The sequence below is a fragment of the Gopherus flavomarginatus genome, chromosome 3, assembly GCF_025201925.1.
Source record: "Gopherus flavomarginatus isolate rGopFla2 chromosome 3, rGopFla2.mat.asm, whole genome shotgun sequence".
Lineage (NCBI taxonomy): Eukaryota > Metazoa > Chordata > Testudines > Testudinidae > Gopherus > Gopherus flavomarginatus.
Window position 1 is genome coordinate 200,005,695 of NC_066619.1, and position 15,969 is coordinate 200,021,663.

Consider the following 15,969-nt stretch of genomic DNA (forward strand, 5'->3'; position numbering starts at 1 on the left):
ACCACAAAGAGAAAGATATTACTCAGCAAATCCCATCACAACTCTTTTGCTCAATTCGCTACAGCACACTGTCACTAGTGGAAGCTTATGTAAACATCTACAGTATTTTTAGGTTAAGTTAATGGTGCACAAGAGTTATAGCCAACCAGAAGCACTATAAAAATTCAATGTATTTAAAATTATATTGTAGAAAAGGTTAATATGTAGTCATTAGAAGTACAGCTGGGGTGAGAAGACAATGTTTGGAGATAGTACATGTTAAGCATGGGAATTTAGCTTGAAGCTGAATCAGGACTATGTTTCGATTTCACAGCACTAAGATCTTGCAAGTGATTCCTGTAAGGTTTTTCCCAAAATGGAAAAAACCTGCAAGACCAATAGCTCTCACAAGATTTCTGCCTTCATGAAAAGTGGAAATTTCATGAAATCAGCTATTATGGAGCGTTTTCCACCACATGGGCTGAATTTTCATGAAGACATTTTTTCTTGTGAAATTTCTGGAACCGGGGGGGGAGGCAGGAAAGCTTTTTCTTGTTTTGAATTAGACTGAGAACTAGGGTATTTGTGGGGAGGGGGGTTGGATCTCAGAATTTATAATCAAAGAAGCTTGGAGGGGAGGTTCAGGTTATGGTTAGATTAGGTCAGGTTAGGTTCTCTCTAATTATTTGATCTTCATTTTCTGGTTCACTCCTCTTCCTCTATTATCTGTATAATTACACTAAATGTATATTTCTGGAAAGTACATTTCAGTGAAAGGACAGTACCAGAATATCAAGGACAAAATATATGGTAACAGCCTATGTGCATGTAGATTGCTCTGTTTGCCTCACATAGTTTCCTTTGCTTCCACGTAAGTATTATACAAGACATATACTCTAGTCAAGTCAAAGGGGAAAACAGTGCAATAGGCACTCCAGTACCTAAGCCTCTGGACCAGAAGCGTGATCCCACTTTCATCGATGTCAATAGCAAATTCAACTGATGTCAATAAGAGCAGGACTGACCCTATGTTACAATCACTGCCATGTTCTTTCACTCTACTTCTTGAAGTTTTCTCTTAATAAATATTTCTAATTCTTCAGGTCCAGTACACTATATGAATGATGTAAGTGTCCACGGTCACTCAAAGCTTGAAGCTTCACTAAATAAAACAAGAAATTGAATCCTTTTTTTGTTAAAATATCTTTCTGATACATAATCTCTCTCATCAGTCATATAATATTTCCCGAGAAAAATGAGGTGCACTATATGAAACAGATCCTTTTTCTGTTCTCTATATCTCCACACTTATGTGAGGAAAATGTTCAGAAAACTCCAGCTGACTGGATTCCAGATCCAAAAATTGCAATGTTTTTTGCCACCATCTGTAAGATTGAATATTACATAAGAACATAAGAACGGCCGTACCGGGTCAGACCAAAGGTCCATCTAGCCCAGTATCTGTCTACCGACAGTGGCCAATACCAGGTGCCCTAGAGGGAGTGAAGCTAACAGGCAATGATCAAGTGATCTCTCTCCTGCCATCCATCTCCATCCTCTGATGAACAGAGGCTAGGGACACCATTCTTTACCCTTACTGGCTAGTAGCCATTTATGGACATAGCCACCCTGAATTTATCCAGCTCCCTTTTAAATATTGTTATAGTCCCAGCCTTCACAACCTCTTCAGTTAAGGAGTTCCACAAGTTGACTGTGCGCTGTGTGAAGAACTTCCTTTTATTTGTTTTAAATCTGCTACCTATTAATTTCATTTGGTGACCCCTAGTTCTTGTATTATGGGAATAAGTAAATAACTTTTCCTCATCCACTTTCTCTACATCACTCATGATTTTATATACCTCTATCATATCCCCCCTTAGTCTCCTCTTTTCCAAGCTGAAGAGGCCTAGCCTCTTTAATCTTTCCTCATATGGGACCCTCTCCAAACCCCTAATCATTTTAGTTGCACTTCTCTGAACCTTTTCTAGTGCTAGAATATCTTTTTTGAGGTGAGGAGACCACATCTGTACACAGTATTCGAGATGTGGGCGTACCATGGATTTATATAAGGGCAATAAGATATTCTCAGTCTTTTTCTCTACCCCCTTTATAATGATTCCTAATATCTTGTTTGCTTTTTTGACCACCTCTGCACACTGCGTGGACATCTTCAGAGAACTATCCACGATGACGCCACGATCTTTTTCCTGACTCATAGCTAAATTAGCCCTCATCATATTGTATGTTTAGTTGGGGTTATTTTTTCCAATGTGCATCATTTTACATTTATCCACATTAAATTTCATTTGCCATTTTGTTGCCCAATCACTTAGTTTTGTGAGATCTTTTTGAAGTTCTTCACAATCTGCTTTGGTCTTAGCTATCTTGAGTAGTTTAGTATCATCTGCAAACTTTGCCACTTCACTGTTTACCCCTTTCTCCAGATCATTTTTGAATAAATTGAATAGGATTGGTCCTAGGACTGACCCTTGGGGAGCACCACTAGTTACCCCTCTCCATTCTGAGAATTTACCATTAATTCCTACCCTTTGTTCCCTGTCTTTTAACCAGTTCTCAATCCATGAAAGGACCTTCCCTTTTATCCCATGACAGCTTAATTTACGTAAGAGCCTTTGGTGAGGGACCTTGTCAAAGGCTTTCTGGAAATCTAAGTACACTATGTCCACTGGATCCCCCTTGTCCACATGTTTCTTGACTCCTTCAAAGAACTCTAATAGATTAGTAAGACATGATTTCCCTTTACAGAAACCATGTTGACTATTGCTCAACAGTTTATGTTTTTCTATGTGTCTGACAATTTTATTCTTAACTATTGTTTCGACTAAGTTGCTCAGTACCGATGTTAGACTTACCGGTCTATAATTGCCGGGATCACCTCTAGAGCCCTTTTTAAATATTGGCGTTACATTAGCTAACTTCCAGTCCATTGGATACCGAAGCCGATTTAAAGGACAGGTTACAAATCTTAGTTAATAGTTCTGCAACTTCACATTTGAGTTCTTTCAGAACTCTTGGGTGAATGCCATCTGGTCCTGGTGACTTGTTAATGTTGAGTTTATCAGTTAATTCCAAAACCTCCTCTAGCGACACTTCAATCTGTGACAGTTCCTCAGATTTGTCACCTACAAAAGCCAGTTCAGGTTTGGGAATCTCCCTAACATCCTCAGCCGTGAAGTCTGAAGCAAAGAATCCATTTAGTTTCTCCGTAATGACTTTATCGTCTTTAAGCGCACCTTTTGTATTTTGATTGTCAAGGGGCCCCACTGGTTGTTTAGCAGGCTTCCTGTTTCTGATGTACTTAAAAAACATTTTGTTATTACCTTTGGAGTTTTTGGCTAGCCGTTCTTCAAACTCCTCTTTGGCTTTTCTTATTACACTCTTGCACTTAAGCTGGCAGTGTTTGTGCTCCTTTCTATTTGCCTCACTAGGATTTGACTTCCACTTTTTAAAGGAAGCCTTTTTATCTCTCACTGCTTCTTTTACATGGTTGTTAAGCCATGGTGGCTCTTTTTTAGTTCTTTTACTGTGTTTTTTAATTTGGGGTATACATTGAAGTTGGGCCTCTATTATGATGTCTTTAAAAAGGGCCCATGCAACTTGCAGAGATTTCACTTTAGTCACTGTACCTTTTAACTTTTGTTTAACTAACCCACTCATTTTTGTATACTTCCCCCTTTTGAAATTAAATGCCACAGTGTTGGGCTGTTGAGGTGTTCTTCCCACCACAGGGATGTTGAATGTTATTGTATTATGATCACTATTTCCAAGCGGTCCTGCTATTGTTACCTCTTGGACCACCTCCTGCGCTCCACTCAGGATTAAATCTAGAGTTGCCTCTCCCCTTGTGGGTTCCCGTACCAGCTGCTCCATGAACCAGTCATTTAAAGTATCGAGAAATTTCATCTTTGCACTTTGTCCTGAAGTGAAATGTTCCCAGTCAATATGGGGATAATTGAAATCCCCCACTATTACTGGGTTCTTAATTTTGATAGCCTCTCTAATTTCCCTTAGCATTTCATCATCACTATTACTGTCCTGGTCAGGTGGTCAATAATAGATCCCTAATGTTATATTTTTATTAGAGCATGAAATTTCGATCCACAGCAAGTCTACGGAACATGTGGATTTGCTTAAGATTTTTACTTCATTTGAATTTATATTTTCTTTCACATATAGTGCCACTCCTCCCACTGCACGACCTGTTCTGTCCTTCCGATATATTTTGTAACCCAGAATGATTGTGTCCGATTGATTGTTCTCAGTCCACCAGGTTTCTGTGATGCCTATTATATCAATATCCTCCTTTATCACAAGGCACTCTAGTTCACCCATCTTATTATTTAGACTTCTAGCATTTCAGTAGAAGCACTTTAAAAACTTGTCCTTGTTTATTTGTCTGCCCTTTTCTGATGTGTCATATTCTTTTTTATGTGATCTATTTTTATATTAGATCTATTATATTATATATATATTATATTATATTTTATCTATTTTATATTAGCTATATTTACATTAGATCTATTTTTCAAAACCCAATCCACTTAATACAATACATTCTATAAATTCAGGAGGACACTCAGGTCTCAAAACATCTATACAAAAGAGGAAGGATCAAACAATGATTTAAGAAAAATAATAATAAAATTCAATTTTGTATTTATATAACTTCTTTTATTTTAATCAATTATTTCTATTTATATCTGGATTTATTTACTTGTGGTTACCTCTTCACCCACACACATAGGCCAGGGATTTGCTAGACATTCTTTTGAGCTACAGGGCAGCTTCAACCTTATCCTTCACCTAAGGTCAAAGACTATTTGTTTGCAAGAAGTTTGGTGGTAATCATAACATGATACAAAGGCATCCAGCGCAAGGAGTGCAGGGTCACACATGCAATAAAAGGAAATATTTTACCACAGGTATGTCACTCTCAGCACAAATAGCAAAGTAATAAAAAAAACACAAAATACATTCATGAACATACAGATGGAGGATAAAGCTCCAATAATGATAATTGTTACAGAAGTTTCTCATGCAGAAATTGTGTTCACCGTTGTGTCTCAGACAACAAACTGGTCTGGAACATTGGCACTAATGAACAAAAAGTGACTTTCAAAACAGATACCAAACCAAATGCATTTGAATCATAGCAAGTGACCAAGTACAGATTCTGTATTTTTTTTCCAGCTGTCTCAAGGGAGTCTCTAATTATTGTTATTTTTTCTAAGATTACAGATATATCAATTGATGTGATCCATTCCTTCGGAGATGGCAACGATTCTTTGTTTCTGTGACGCATAATACATAGTCTTGCACAGATAAATCTTTTCTTGTACTTCTCCAGAGGAAGCTTAGATAAATCATGTAAAAGACATCTTTGCGGCTGTAATAAATTGTGAACATTTAATATATCTCCCCTATATCTCCTTGATATTTGACTCCAGAATTCTTGAACCTTTTAATATCACCATAATCTCCAAGTTTGGATTTTCAACGGCTACATTTATTCTTTTTATTTATTATAATTATTATTTTTACAGCAATCACTCCCCTAAGTCTCCATTGTACTAGGCTCTGTGCAAGCACATAAAAGATACAGCCCCTGCCTTGAAGAGCTTGCAATGTAGTTTAAGACAAGCTATAACAAGTGAACATAACAAATAAGATGGAGGACTACATAGTTTGTGTGCAGTGTAAATGTTCAAAAACAATGGGTGTGATCTTCCACACTTACACAGTACGTTTATATATGTGAGCAGTTACACATGTATCAAGCTTCTCATGTGTAAGTTTGCTGGATGGGGTCCCATGTTTTTATATTATACAGACAGATATATTCAGCATTTGTGGCTACTTTTTTCATATCTTCCTCTTTGTGTTATAATAATTCTTTATTAATTTGGTGTTCTAAACTTCTGCTCAATTATTTTTCCCCTTTTTATACCTTGACCTTTTCTATTCTTTTTAACAGTATTCTATTGTTTATTATGTATATTACTGTAGCATCTATAGGCCTCAATCAGGAATTAAGACCCCATCTGCTTATCAAAACACTTTTTATTTATTTCCCATTTTTAGTCCTATATCATTTTTTTAAACATTTAATTCCTTTTCTCCCCTTTCTATTAGCCAGGATGGGCACAGGTGGTGTCCCTAGCCTCTGTTTGCTAGAAGCTGGGAATGGGCGACAGAGGATGGATCACTTGATGATTACCTGTTCTGTTCATTCCCTCTGGGGCACCTGGCATTGGCCACTGTTAGAAGACAGGAAACTGGGCTAGATGACCTTTGGTCTGACCCAGTATAGCTGTTCTGATGTTCTTATTAAACCGCTATTATTTTTAAGCATATATCTATATATTTGTATGTGTTTTCTGCTACTGGACACTGTAGAAAATTGGGAGAAAAAACACGGGAGAAAGGAAGAACAGAAGAGAGCAGAAGCGTCAGGAGAGGTTAGAAGAAGTGGGGATAAGGAAGAAGCAAGTCAATAATAGCAGCAGCAACCACAGTATGCTGTGGCAGTGTCCATACAAGCCTCAACTAAGCAAAACACCTAATCATGTGCTTAATTTTGCACTTGCTTTTTATGCCCAATTGATGTCAGTGAAATTTAAGTACAAAACCAAAAGTTAGATGTGGGTTCACTGCTTACGTGCTTTGCTGTATTGGGACCATATAAAGGAGGACACAGTGCCTACTCCAAAGAGTGTACTGTCATGAACCCCAACCTTACAAGCATGTGGGTGAGTAACTTTACACATGCGAGTACTCCCATTGAAGCTAGTGAAACTACTCACACAAGTGTATAAAGTTATGTTTATAAATATGTGTAGGGACATGCTCCAAAATAATTTTGTATTTAATTAAAAATGTGTACAAGTACACATCAGCTATAGCCAACCACCTCTTAGCCTAGCCATTCTTATTTGGCCAGTTTTCTGTAGGTACCACTGGAGAAGCAAGCCTTGAGGAGGGATTTATCATTATATTTGGTATTTGCTGTTTTGTGCCTTGTAGCTGTCATACAAATATTATACTCTATATGAATAGCGTTTATGAAATAATTCTGCCTCCTATAATAAATATTGTTGCAAGAAAAACATGATCTTGATGTTTGCAAATTTCATTTATGAATAAAAAGGACTTTAATTGGATACTGACATGTGAGAGATTTCAGCAGATGAAGAGGTGCTAGCCATAGCAAAGAGAGAAAATGAGACTAAAGACAGATGATAACAAGCTGGAGACAAATCAGCAATTGTGCATTGCTGAACTACTTTCATATTTGTCCATAGCAATGAAAAGGGGACAGCCTACGTGTACCAGTTGGTGATTTGGAAAATCTCCTAGATAAAGTCTGCAAATACAAAATATACCAAGCAGAATTGCAGATATTTTTAATTAATTCAATACAGCATGCACACTAATGTCATTATAAATCTTAAACAAGTTCGTATTGCATACTAAATTTTATAAAGTTAATGAATTGTACTTTATTAAATTAAATATTATATTAAATGTTATTGAATTGATCCACTAATAAAAAACACAGATGGTCAGACGGAACTGGCTGTGACTTGGTGAACTTAGTCTCCCTGGGATGGGACAAATCAGAATCTAATGAGACAGTCTGATTAAACAGTTTCTTCTCTTTTATGATCCTAATGTTGTGTTCATTCTGATGTGCTGAAAATCTTCCAAAGCTAAACAATCACACCCCTAGCTCAGAGTATAAATCTAGCCTTGTCTGTGTTTTGTATATCCATTGAACTCAATGTGTTAGAGACAAAGTCATATGTATCTGTTCATAATTAATTTACAGATAGCTAATACTTAAAAACTAGTGTGATATAGTGTCTTCATCAGCATATATTTCAGTGGTGATGTAGTTTCTACTACTTCTGCTACTGAGTCTTCAGAATCTCATTTCACATTCTTGCGAGCAATTCTTGATGAACACACACACACACACACAACACACTACAAGCAACTTAAGATGTCTTGCATTTTAAAAGATAAAACTCTCTTTCAGGAATTACACCATTACTAAAATAACTAAAGGCCCCAGCCCTCCAAACACTTACACATGAAAATAACTCAGATACATGTACAGTTCCACTGAACTTAAAGTACTCACCTGCCTATGTGTTTGCAGAATCAGATCCCAGTGATGTACTTTGTATCATATTATAGAAAAAACAGAAGTGAAATAGAAGATTTTCTGCTCTCTCTCTATGTATCCTGTCCTTTGAACAGTTTTTAAGATGTAATTTTGCTACCAATTACTAACTATAATTCCTACAGATGCATCCAATGTACAGCCAATAAATAAAAATAAATTGACAAATAAAAAATATACTGGATTAGCAAAGAAAATATATGACATTGTTGCATTTACTCTTTTTCTGACTGCATAATGAACTCTACAGTATATTGCAGAATGAAGTGACAGCTCGTACTGGTCTATAAAGTCATGATATAATATATTTATTGGTTTACAAAATCAAGAAATAGGTCCCAGAGATCCTTAAATTTAATCTGCTTTTTTTCTTGACACCACCAGGGTAACCTTGCCATAGTTATGCCATTCGGGGGTTTTAGCCAACCCTTAAGTTTTTAATAACTTAGAATAATGTATTTAGCTACTATCAAACCATTGCCACCTATTTTTCTTTAGGATGTAAGAAACAAGGTATTTCTGAGCACCATTTAAGGTCAAGCTCTTATTCGACTTCAGTGGCCAAACAAACTTGATCCCCCAGAAACTAAAAACCAGATTTCAGAAGAAAATCTCGCACATTAACACATTTCATTTTGTGTCTGAGTTCAAACCAATGGTTTGGTAGGTACCGCTGTATGTGCCAGTATCTGTTTTTTGACAATGCCAACATTCATTCAGTGGCTGGAGTCTTGCTCTCTGTAATATATTTATCATTTAAGGAGTAGTGATTTAAAGTGGCATCTCTAATAGCCCTGTATCCTTGTATTAGCAGAGCTAGCTATGCAGTGTTCTATATTATATTTCCTATTCATATGTTGTTCATATCCTGCAATTGACAATTTTCCTTCCAGTTTGCTATAAAGCTCACTACTGCATACTTTTAGCTAGTTAACATTTTGTTGCATATATCCCATTTCTAGGCTTGTATTTCAATTACATACCTTTATTACACAGAAATAACTTATTTTAAAGAAGAAATAGATCCATTCCAAGTAGTACAAGCGAGATCTGAAATTACGTAAAATGGCTGTAATTAAATAAGAATACCAGACAGCTGCAGGGATAATAATGGGACATGGAAGCTTTCACTCCCAGGTTATTATTAGTTTAATGGCACCAAAGACTGGACTGACAAAAAGTTGCTACTGGAGATTAGTGAACCAGGCCCATTGAAGTCTGGTGACACTTATTTTCAGAGGCCCCATTGCTTTGATGATACTTGGATTCAGGCAACAAATACAAAATTAGATACTAGAGGTAAAATTAGATGGCAAGCTGCTCAGGACAGGCATTATGTCTTCTTCACATTTGTTCTCAGAAGCACCTGGCACACTTTTGGCTGCTGTATAAATATTTCATGATCTACATGTTTATGCTTTGGTGAAACTTTAGACATCTTTGCCATTACAAATTCATTCTCTGACCAGTCCATTCCCTGGCAGCAAACTGGTGAAGCCAAGGTTGAAACTATGCTATGGCTAAGAGTTGCTAAACAAATGAAATAATGAGTGGAGGAACATTAACCTTTGCTGGCCTGTCTGTGAGCATAGTGAATAGTAGCAATACTTTAAAAAAGCTAGGATATTAGACTAAAAATATGTCTCACAGTTATAAAATCTCGTTACCATAGTGATGAGGACTGAGCAAATGATTAAAAATACCTGGTCTTATTCAGGCTGTCTAAGGAATGTGACCTAAATGGCATACAATGCATGATTTTCCATGAGAAATTAATTAAATTTACTAGAAGTAAACATTATTGAGATATACTATTGTGTAAGGTGACATATGGGGTCAGACACTCAGAGGAAAACCTACTACCCAGGGATTCAACTTCAGTAGGCTAAAAATCTCAACTAAGTATCACACTGATAAAAGTAAGTCATTAACAAACCAAAGGTGATACAATTGAACATGAGTTTATCACACTATGGCACCTGAATTTCATGGACCTCAAATCTATTGTTTTCCAAAACAGGGTCACTTTTCACAAATGTTTGACTAACCTGGCTGACCCCAAAATTAGGGAGCCACAAAGGTGATATAAAACCTCCTTGGGGCTCCCTTTGGGTGCAATGCTGACTACAGTTTAGCTGCACCCAAAACTTGTGGCCAACATCTCATTCATCTCAATACTAACAATTTGATTGCAAACACCAATAGTTCTTTCACTGCATTTTATCAGAAATATCCAAGTTTCACACCTTCCCACACTTACTGGATGTACTGGCAAACCTGGGTAAGGATGGCCACAAACACCATGAATTTAAAACAAAAGTGTATTGCTGCACAATGGAATCTGGAAATGCCACCTGTCCTTTCCCTGTCTCTCAGTGTCTGAGGCTGGGTCCAGAGTTCCATTCATAGAATTCTCTGCGACTGCCCAGAAGATCAGGGAAGAGATTAAGCTGTTCCAAGACTGCTTCATTCTCTTCCCCAGCCTCCTCTCTCCACTGTAAAAGAGTAGAGCTAATTTTGATTCCATTAGGAGTCCATCTAGAGACTGCTGAGCTGAGTTCATGTTAGGCCAATGGTGCACCAGCACCAGGGCTCCCATACTAAGAGCTGAAATCACTGAAGGAGCAGAGCTGAGATCACTGAGTGCTGTGTTAATTAGTGGGGAGCCTGAAGACCTATCATTAAGCGGCTGGCAGAGCGGAGCAGTTTGCAGCATGTTGGAGCAGCCCATGGAACAGTGAGCGGAGTGAAGTGGTTTGCAGGGACAGCTGGAGAAGAGGCACAGCTGGTGTAGTGGAGCTGGTCGTGGTGAAGGCTGCAGCAGAACTCCACAGAGAGGCAGAGCAGTTGGCCCTGGCCCATGTAAGGTGCCCCTTAACACCTTGTGTGGACTCCCTCCCTCCCATTTCCACCCAGGCTGGGGGGGTAAAACTCTGCAGATAAACTTGGAATTCTGGGATGGCACTGACCAGAGACTTTCGGGTTGTTGGACTTTGGGGTGATTGGGCTTAAGACCCTAAATGGGAAAGGACATTGCCAAACGTACTTGGAGGTGGGTTTTTGCTTATGGTTTGTGTTATCCTGTTTGTGGTGTTTCTCCAATGGGATGCCGCATTGTTTCCTTCCTTTATTAAAAGGATTTTGCTACACTCAGACTCCGTGCTTGCGAGAGGGGAAGTATTGCCTCCTAGAGGCGCCCAGGGGGGTGTGGTATGTAAGCATCCCAGGTCACTGGGTGGGGGCTAGAGCCGGTTATGCATGGTGTTATTGAAACAGAACCCCTGGATACTGAACCCGGTCCTGGTTGCTGCCAACTCAGAGTGGCAGAAGGGTTACATTTTTGGGGGCTCGTCCAGGATCCCTGGGTCAGTACCCCTCGCAAGCACCTGTTGAGTGTTCCACTGTACTGGGAAATAATTATGTTTATATTTTGAGGAAATTACTGTTTGTATAATGGCTAATATGTCGGGTTTGTTGGGCCCCAGTCCTGCAGCCTCTAGCTCAGGGGCGGCAGACGCAGCCTATGATTGGTCAAAAGCACTGGGGCATACATTGGAAAAGATTGTGTTGGCCTATGCTACGTCAAACTCTTGTTGTAATTTAAGGTTATTTGCTGGGGAAGAGGAGTTTGAACCCTGGTTGGAGCATACTACTGAAATGCTGCGGGAGTGGGCCGTACCCGATGTAGAAAAGTGAAGATGTCTAACAGAGAGCCTTAGTGGCCCAGCATTAGATGTAATTCGCACCCTAAAGCTCATTGATCCTGGGATCAGTGTGAAGGACTGCCTAGAGGCCTTTGATAATACCTCTGGGAGCGTAGAGGGCCCTGAGGACAGTTACTGTAAATTCCTTAATTCCCGACAGCAAAGGGGTGAGAACATTTCAGCCTATATACAGAGGCTGGAGAGACTGCTTCAGAGAGCTGTTATGAGGGGAGCAGTGACTGCTGAGCAGATGGATCAGACCAGACTGGCTCAAGTTGTAAGAGGGACTCAGTATCAGAACCCGATGCTACTTCATCTCCGACTAAGAGAACGGCAGGAACATCCCCCAAGTTACTCCCAGCTGATAAAGGAGGTCAGGGAAAAGGAAGAAAGGCAGGCGGCCAGCGAGTGTTGGGAAGCCTAAACATTGGAACCAGGCAGCACAGCGCCACTGCCAATGGCCAGTGTACTGATGGTGAGCACCACAGAGGAACTTGCCCAACAAATGACGGAATGGATAGCTGAGCTGCAAAGCATCACTGACCAAGCTAAGATTTCCAGGAATGAGGAGCCTCAGACTGTGATGATGGAGAAGTCAGTACCTAGAGCCACTGTCCCACCTCGCCGAAGGGGGAAAGGACAATTCTTTTGTTACCGGTGTGGTCAGGATGGGCACAGTGCTGCTAACTGCCATAAGGAAGAGAACCCCTCCTTAGTGTATGAAAAGTTGAGGATCAGTTGGGAGAGATTCAGTAGCTGCCAGAAGGTCTGGGGACGGAGACCACCTAGGCCTACAGGATTTGAAGATTCCCCCAGAAGAGACCATCCAGCTGGGATCCCTGCAGGACTGATAGGGCGTTGAGCAGAGGTCATGGTGAGGATTGAAGGGGCGGAGTGTAAAGCCATGCTTGATACTGAATCTCAAGTGACTACTATATTTCAGTCATTCTACCAACAGATGCGTAGGCACCTGCCTATACAGCCACTGACTGGCATTGCTCTGTATGGCCTCAGCATGGACGAATACCCCCTATCAAGGGTATGTCATAGTGCACCTGGAATTCCCAGAGGAGGTTGCTGGGGTAAAGGAAGAGGTAGACATAGCTGCCTTAATATGCCCTGACCCTAAAGGGACCTCTGATGTGTCTGTGCTGACAGGGACCAACTCCAGTCTCTTCAAGGTGCTCGTGGATTACTGCAGACGACGGGCTGGGGACCAGTATCTGAGTACCCTGATGATCCATACGCTTTGTACTGAAGCCTATAGGAAGATTGAGAGCGCTAAAAAGGAGACATCTGAGCTACCAATTGGAGCACTGAAGTACATGGGTACAACCCCCTTAGTAGTGCCTGCAAGGACAGAGCAAGAAGTGCTTGTCACGAGTACCAGGCTGAAAGGCAGTAAAGGGGCATTAGCAATAATAGAGCAGTCGGTTGAAGGAGAGCTCCCGGAAGGACTGCTGGTCCCCAGTGGAGTCATAACCCTACCTGCTGAAGCCCAAGAAAAGGTGACTATACTGATTGCTAATGAAATAAGTAGAGATGTTGTTGTGAGGCAAGGACAAAAGATAGCAGACCTCTTCGAGCCTGAATCAATCATAAAACCCCAGTGTGAGACTCAAGTTCCGACAATAGACCCAGCAAAGTTTGACTTTGGAGATTCACCATTGTCCGAGGAGTGGAAAGATCACCTAAGAAGGAAACCTTGTGAAAGATCCATGGTGTTCTCATTGCATTAATGGGCTGTGGGATGTGCAAAAGGAGTACAGCACAACATCAGACTACATGACTCTTGACCTTTCAGAGAGAGATCTAGGAGGCTTGCTCTTTCTGAGATGGAAGATGTGCAACAACATCTTCAAGAGCTGGCTGCAAATGGCATCATTACAGAGTCCCGCAGCTCATACGCCTCATCCACTGTGGTGGTCCATAAAAAGAATGAGAAAATCCGGATGTGTATTGACTACCGCACCCTAAATAGCTGTAGTGTGGTTGACCAGTACACAATGCCTCGAGTCCAAAATGCCTTAGACTGTTTTCTGGGAAGTCAGTGGTTCTCTGTGTTGGATCTTCGGAGTGGATACTACCAGATCCCTCTGAGTGAAGAAGATAAGGAGAAGACAGCCTTCATCTGCCCATTAGGTTTTTATCAGTTCAAATGCATGCCTCAAGGGATTTCTGGAGCACCTGCCACATTTCAACGTCTTATGGAGAAAGTTGTGGGAGACATGAATTTACTGCAAGCGTTAGTTTATTTGGATGACCTGATTGTGGTTGGAAGAACTTTGGAGGAGCATGAAGAAAGGCTTCTTAAAGTGCTTGATAGGTTGGAGGATTATGGTTTGAAGCTTTCAATTGACAAATGCCAGTTTTGCAGGACCTCGGTGAAGTATGTGGGTCACATTGTGTCCCAAGAGGGTGTGAGTACTGATCCTGATAAAATAGAAGCACTCACTACATGGCCACGTCCAAGCAACTACAGAGAACTCAAGACCTTCCTTGGGTTTAGTGGCTACTACCACAGATTTGTGAAAAACTATGCTACAATTGTAAAACCCCTCAATGATCTTACCAGAGGATATCAGTCCAGCAAGAACAAATCTAAGACCAAAAATAAAGGGCCTTCCGTGCAGAGACACTATGGCCCCTTCGAACCCTTTGGGCCACGGTGGGATGAGAGATGTGAAAGGGCTTTTTGAGAAATCATTACTTGCCTAACTCATGCCCCAGTCCTAGTCTTTGCTGACCCAAGCAAGCCATTTATCCTGCATACTGATGCCAGTTTGGAGGGTCTGGGGGCATTACTGTACCAGGAGATGGAAGGCAAGCGTAAACCTGTAGCCTTTGCCAGCTGAGGACTGTCTGATAGTGAAACCTGCTATCCCACCCACAAGCTGGAGTTCTTGGCCTTGAAATGGGCCATCACTGAGAAATTTCGAGACTACTTGTATGAGGCTCAGTTCCAGGTGTGGACAGACAACAACCCACTGACTTATGTGTTAACAAGTGCTAAACTGGATGCTACAGGGCAAAGTTGGGTGGCCGCTTTGGCTAGCTATGACTTCAGCATTCAATACTGATCAGGGAGAAGCAATGTAGATGCAGGTGCATTGTCCAGGCGTCCACAGGCACCAGGAATTGCTGTGATACCCACGGATGGAGTGAGAGCTATTTGCAGTGTGAGTCGCTGAGAGCCGGAGGCCCATGAGAGCCTTCATGGATGTGTTGCTGAAACTTTGGGCCTACCCCCTGAATGCGTGCCTTCTGCTTCAGAGAACTATATTGCTTTGGACCAATCTCCCTTGCCAATGCTCAATGCAGCTGACTGGCAGGAAGCCCAGCTGCAAGATATTGACATTCATGATACACTAGTTGCCAAGAGAGAGGGGTGAGGCCGAGTAAGTGGGTTTTTTACCCACGAAAGCTTATGCCCAAATAAATCTGTTAGTCTTTAAGGTGGCACCAAATTCCTCGTGGTTTTTGTGGATATAGACTAACATGGCTATCCCTCTGATAAAAGAGAGAGGGGAGTTTGTTTTACTTCATTTGTGATCACCTTTTTATACTGCAGCATAACATTATTCTCCTGTTATAACATTTTATTCCATTGACTTGCTCTCTTTAATAATATAAGTGCACAAAAAACTTAATTGTGAAGCAGTAGGGTTGCTATATACACAGCATTTGACATAAACCCCAAAAAGCAAGAAAATGAAAAGTTAAACATTTAACAGTACATCTGCTCTGATCCTCCATCCACAAGCACACACGTTACCATTTCCACGACTACCATACACCACTTCAAACTTAACTCTGCCCCCTTTTGTCTTTTATACCCCTTTTCCAGATTATACTGACACACATACACATGCATGCACTAGTAGTTGTGGATGTTTGATGTAGTAGATTGTTGCACTGAGTTGTAAAGAGCTGTGTGCAGAAGGATGTTTAAAGGGGTTGGTGGAAGGCTGGCACCCCGGTGATGCAAAGTAGGGAAGGAAGCAAGTACCTGGCATGCAGATATCTGAAATGGTTGAGCAGCAAACTAGGGCACACTAAGCTTCTTTGTACTCTCATGAA

The 15,969-nt window shown here is 40.5% G+C and overlaps 1 protein-coding gene across 1 annotated transcript in view; it reads right to left on the reverse strand.

Annotated features, from left to right (window-relative positions):
* The window catches only part of IQCM (IQ motif containing M), a 117,026-nt gene that overhangs the window by 77,170 nt on the left and 23,887 nt on the right, over window positions 1-15,969 (reverse strand). The window lies entirely within an intron of this gene.